Below are 6,431 nucleotides of genomic sequence, written 5' to 3' on the forward strand. Positions count from 1 at the left end.
ATGTTGGTTCCCACATGCTCCATGATGATCTCATCGGATGAACCACAATGTCGAGGATTCAATCAACCCCGTATGCAATTCCCTTTGTCAATCGATATGTTACTTGCCCGAGATTCGATCGTCGGTATCCCAATACCTCGTTCAATCTCGTTACCGGCAAGTCACTTTACTCGTACCATAATGCATGATCCCGTGACCAGACACTTGGTCACTTTGAGCTCATTATGATGATGCACTACCGAGTGGGCCCAGTGATACCTCTCCGTCATACGGAGTGACAAATCCCAGTCTCGATCCATGTCACCCAACAGACACTTTCGAAGATACCCGTAGTCTACCTTTATAGTCACCCAGTTATGTTGTGACGTTTGGTATACCCAAAGCACTCCTATGGTATCCAGGAGTTACATGATCTCATGGTCTAAGGAAAAGATACTTTGACATTGGAAAACTCTAGCAAACGAACTATACGATCTTGTGCTATGTTTAGTATTGGGTCTTGTCCATCACATCATTCTCCTAATGATGTGATCTCATTATCAATGACATCTAATGTCCATAGTCAGGAAACCATGACTATCTATTGATCAACGACCTAGTCAACTAGAGGCTCACTAGGGACATGTTGGTGTCTGTTATTCACACATGCATTACGATTTCCGGATAACACAATTATAGCATGAATAAAGACAATTATCATGAACAAGGAAATATAATAATAATGCTTTTATTATTGCCTCTAGGGCATATTTCCAACAGTCTCCCACTTGCACTAGAGTCAATAATCTAGTTACATTGTGATGAATCGAACACCCATGGAATTCTGGTGTTGATCATGTTTTGATCTAGGGAGAGGTTTAGTCAACGGATCCGCTACATTCAGGTCCGTATGTACTTTACAAATCTCTATGTCTCCATCTTGAACATTTTCATGGATGGAGTTGAGGCGACGCTTGATGTGCCTTGTCTTCTTGTGAAACCTGGGCTCTTTGGCAAGTGCAATAGCTCCAGTGTTGTCACAAAAGAGTTTGATTGGCCCCGACGCATTGGGTATGACTCCTAGGTCGGTGATGAACTCCTTCACCCATATTGCTTCATGTGCTGCCTCCGAGGCTGCCATGTACTCCGCTTCACATGTAGATCCCGCCATGATGCTCTGCTTGCAGCTGCACCAGCTCACTGCTCCACCATTCAACATATACACGTATCCGGTTTGTGACTTAGAGTCATCCAGATCTGTGTCGAAGCTAGCGTCGACGTAACCCTTTACGACGAGCTCTTCGTCACCTCCATAAACGAGAAACATTTCCTTAGTCCTTTTCAGGTACTTCAGGATATTCTTGACCGCTGTCCAGTGTTACTTGCCGGGATTACTTTGGTACCTTCCTACCAAACTTACGGCAAGGTTTACATCAGGTCTGGTACACAGCATGGCATACATAATAGAACCTATGGCTGAGGCATAGGGGATGACACTCATCTCTTCTATTTCTTCTGCCGTGGTCGGACATTGAGCTGAGCTCAATTTCACACCTTGGAATACAGGTAAGAACCCCTTCTTAGAATGATCCATATTGAACTTCTTCAATATCTTATCAAGGTATGTGCTTTGTGAAAGACCTATGAGGCGTCTTGATCTATCTCTATAGATTTTGATGCCTAATATATAAGCAGCTTCTCCAAGGTCCTTCATTGAAAAACTCTTATTCAAGTAGGCCTAGATGCTGTCCAAGAGTTCTATATCATTTCCCATCAAAAGTATGTCATCCACATATAATATGAGAATTGCTACAGAGCTCCCACTCACTTTCTTGTAAACGCAGGCTTCTCCATAAGTCTGTGTAAACCCAAACGCTTTGATCATCTCATCAAAGCGAATGTTCCAACTCCGAGATGCTTGCACCAGCCCATAAATCGAGCGTTGGAGCTTGCACACTTTGTCAGCATTCTTAGGATCGACAAAAACCTTCCGGCTGCATCATATACAATTCTTCCTTAAGGAAACCATTAAGGAATGCCGTTTTGACGTCCATTTTCCATATTTTATAATCGTAGAATGCGGCAATTGCTAACATGATTCGGACGGACTTTAGCTTCGCTACCGGTGAGAAAGTCTCATCGTAGTCAACCCCTTGAACTTGTCGATAACCCTTAGCGACAAGTCGAGCTTTATAGATGGTCACATTACCATCCGCGTCTGTCTTCTTCTTAAAGATCCATTTATTCTCTATGGCTCGCCGTTCAACGGGCAAGTCAGTCAAAGTCCCTACTTCGTTTTCATACATGGATCCTATCTCGGATTTCATGGCTTCTAGCCATTTGTCAGAATCCGGGCCCGCCATCGCTTCTTCATAGCTCTAAGGTTCACCGTTGTCTAACAACATGATTTCCAAGACAGGGTTGCCGTACCACTCTGGTGCGGAACGTGTCCTTGTGGACCTTCGAATTTCAGTAGGAGCTTGATCAGAAGTATCTTGATCATTATCATTAACTTCCTCTCTAGTCGGTGCAGGCACCTCAGGAACATTTTCTTGAGTTGAGCCATTTTCCGGTTCAAGAGGTAATACTTCATCAAGCTCTACTTTCCTCCCACTTACTTCTCTCGAGAGAAACTCTTTCTCTAGAAAGGACCCATTCTTGGCAACAAAGATCTTGCCTTCGGATCTGAGGTAGAAGGTGTACCCAATAGTTTCTTTTGGGTATCCTATGAAGACGCATTTTTCCGACTTGGGTTCGAGCTTTTCAGGTTGAAGTTTCTTGACATAAGCATCGCATCCCCAAACTTTTAGAAACGACAGCTTAGGTTTCCTCCCAAACCATAATTCATACGGTGTCGTCTCAACGGATTTCGACGGAGCCCTATTTAAAGTGAATGCGGCAGTCTCTAAAGCATAGCCCCAAAAAGATAGCGGTAAATCGGTAAGAGACATCATAGACCGCACCATATCCAATAGAGTGCGATTACGACGTTCGGACACACCGTTACGCTGAGGTGTTCCAGGCGGCGTGAGTTGTGAAACTATTCCACATTTTCTTAAGTGTGTGCCAAATTCGTGACTCAAGTATTCTCCTCCACGATCTGATCGTAGAAACTTGATTTTCCTGTCATGTTGATTCTCCACCTCACTCTGAAATTCCTTGAACTTTTCAAAGGTTTCAGACTTGTGTTTCATTAAGTAGACATATCCATATCTACTCAAGTCATCAGTGAGGGTGAGAACATAACGATAGCCACCGCGAGCCTCAACACTCATTGGACCGCACACATCAGTATGTATGATTTCCAATAAGTTGGTTGCTCGCTCCATTGTTCCTGAGAACGGAGTCTTGGTCATTTTACCCATGAGGCATGGTTCGCACGTGTCAAATGATTCATAATCAAGAGACTCTAAAAGTCCATCTGCATGGAGCTTCTTCATGCGTTTGACACCTATGTGACCAAGGCGGCAGTGCCACAAGTATGTGGGACTATCATTATCAACCTTACATCTTTTGGTACTCACATTATGAACATGTGTAGTAATACGCCCGAGATTCATTAAGAATAAACCATTCACCATAGGAGCATGACCATAAAACATATCTCTCATATAAATGGAACAACCTTTATTCTCAGATTTAAATGAGTAGCCATCTCGAATTAAACGAGATCCCGATACAATGTTCATGCTCAAAGCTGGCACTAAATAACAGTTATTGAGGTTTAAAACTAATCCCGTAGGTAAATGCAGAGGCAGCGTGCCGACGGCGATCACATCGACCTTGGAACCATTCCCGACGCGCATTGTCACCTCGTCCTTTGCCAGTCTCCGTTTATTCCGCAGCTCCTGCTGTGAGTTACAAATATGAGCAACGGCACCGGTATCAAATACCCAGGAGTCACTACGAGTACTGGTAAGGTACACATCAATTACATGTATATCAAATATAGCTTTGGCGTTGCCGGCCTTCTTGTCCGCTAAGTATTTGGGGCAGTTCCGTTTCCAGTGACCCTTCCCTTTGCAATAAAAGCACTCCGTCTCAGGCTTGGGTCCATTCTTTGGCTTCTTCCCGGCAGCTTGCTTGCCGGGCGCGGCAACTTCCTTGCCGTCCTTCTTGAAGTTCTTTTTACCCTTGCCTTTCTTGAACTTAGTGGTTTTATTGACCATCAACACTTGATGCTCCTTCTTGACTTCTACCTCCGCTGATTTCAGCATTGAGAACAACTCAGGAATGGTCTTTTGCATCCCCTACATGTTGAAGTTCATCACAAAGCTCTTGTAGCTTGGTGGAAGCGACTGGAGGATTCTGTCAATGACCGCATCATCCGGGAGATTAACTCCCAGCTGAGACAAGCGGTTATGCAACCCAGACATAGTGAGTATGTGCTCACTGACAGAACTATTTTCCTCCATCTTACAGCTGAAGAACTTATCGGAGACTTCATATCTCTCGATCCGGGCATGAGCTTGAAAAACCATTTTCAGCTCTTCGAACATCTCGTATGCTCCATGTCTCTCAAAACTCTTTTGGAGCCCCGGCTCTAAGCTGTAAAGCATGCCGCACTGAACGAGGGAGTAGTCGTCAACACGTGTCTGCCAAGCGTTCATCACGTCTTGGTTCTGTGGGACGGGTGGATCACCTAGCGGTGCTTGTAGGACATAATCTTTCTTGGCAGCTATGAGGATGATCCTCAGGTTCCGGACCCAATCCGTATAGTTGCTGCCATCGTCTTTCAGCTTGGTTTTCTCTAGGAACGCGTTGAAGTTGAGGACTACGTGGGCCATTTGATCTACAAGACATAGTGTAAAATATTTTAGACTAAGTTCATGATAATTAAGTTCATCTAATCAAATTATTAATGAACTCCCACTTAGATTAGACATCCCTCTAGTCATCTAAGTATTACATGATCCGAGTTAACTAGGCCGTGTCCGATCATCACGTGAGACGGACTAGTCAACGTCGGTGAACATCTTCATGTTGATCGTATCTTCTATACGACTCATGCTCGACCTTTCGGTCTTCTGTGTTCCGAGGCCATGTCTGTACATGCTAGGCTCGTCAAGTTAACCCTAAGTGTTTTGCATGTGTTCCGAGGCCATGTCTGTACATGCTAGGCTCGTCAACACCCGTTGTATGTGAACGTAAGGATCCATCACACCCGATCATCACGGCGTGCTTAGAAACGATGAACTTTAGGAACGGTGCACAGTTAGGGGAGAACACTTCTTGAAATTGTTATGAGGGATCATCTTATTTACTACCGTCGTTCTAAGTAAACAAGATGCAAAAACATGATAAACATCACATGCAATCAAATAATAAACGTGACATGATATGGCCAATATCACATAGCTCCTTTGATCTCCATCTTGGGGCTCCATGATCATCTTGTCACCAGCTTGACACCATGATCTCCATCATCATGATCTCCATCATCGTGTCTCCATGAAGTTGCTCGCCAACTATTACTTCTACTACTATGGCTAACGCGTTTAGCAATAAAGTAAAGTAATTTACATGGCGTTTCTCAATGACACGCAGGTCATATAAAAGAATAAAGACAACTCCTATGGCTCCTGCCGGTTGTCATACTCATCAACATGCAAGTCGTGATTCCTATTACAATAGCATGAACATCTCATACATCTCATACAGATCATTCATCATTCATCACAACTTTGGCCATGTCATATCACAAACCACTTGCTGCAAAAACAAGTTAGACGTCCTCTAATTGTTGTTGCAAGTTTTACGTGGCTGAATTAGGGTTCTAGCAAGAACGTCTTCTTACCTACGTTAAAGCCACAACGTGATTTGTCAACTTCTATTTGCCCTTCATAAGGACCCTGTTCATCGAATCCGCTCCAACTAAAGTGGGAGAGACAGACACCCGCCAGCCACCTTATGCAACTAGTGCATATTAGTCGGTGGAACCGGTCTCACGTAAGCGTACGTGTAAGGTTGGTCCGGGCCGCTTCATCCCACAATACGGCTGAAGCAAGAAAAGACTAGTAACAGCAAGAAAGTTGACAAATCTACGCCCACAACTAATTGTGTTCTACTCGCGCAAGAAGAACTACGCATAGACCTAGCTCTGATACCACTGTTGGGGAACGTTGCAGAAAAAAAAAATTTCCTACTCGTTTCACCAAGATCCATCTAGGAGTTCATCTAGCAACGAGTCATCGGATGCATCTACATACCTTTGTAGATCGCGTGCGGAAGCGTTCAAAGAACGGTGATGATGTAGTCGTACACGACGTGATCCAAATCACCGATGACCAAGCGCCGAACGGACGGCACCTCCGCGTTCAACACACGTACGGGACGGGAGACATCTCCTCCTTCTTGATCCAGCAAGGGAGAAGGAGAGGTTGATGAAGATCCAGCAGCACGACGGCGTGGTGGTGGATGCAGGGCGTCACAGTAGCAGGGCTTCGCCTATA

The sequence above is a fragment of the Triticum urartu genome, chromosome 1A (assembly GCF_056163025.1).
Source record: "Triticum urartu cultivar PI428250 chromosome 1A, HENAU_Tu73, whole genome shotgun sequence".
NCBI classification, from domain to species: Eukaryota; Viridiplantae; Streptophyta; class Magnoliopsida; order Poales; family Poaceae; genus Triticum; species Triticum urartu.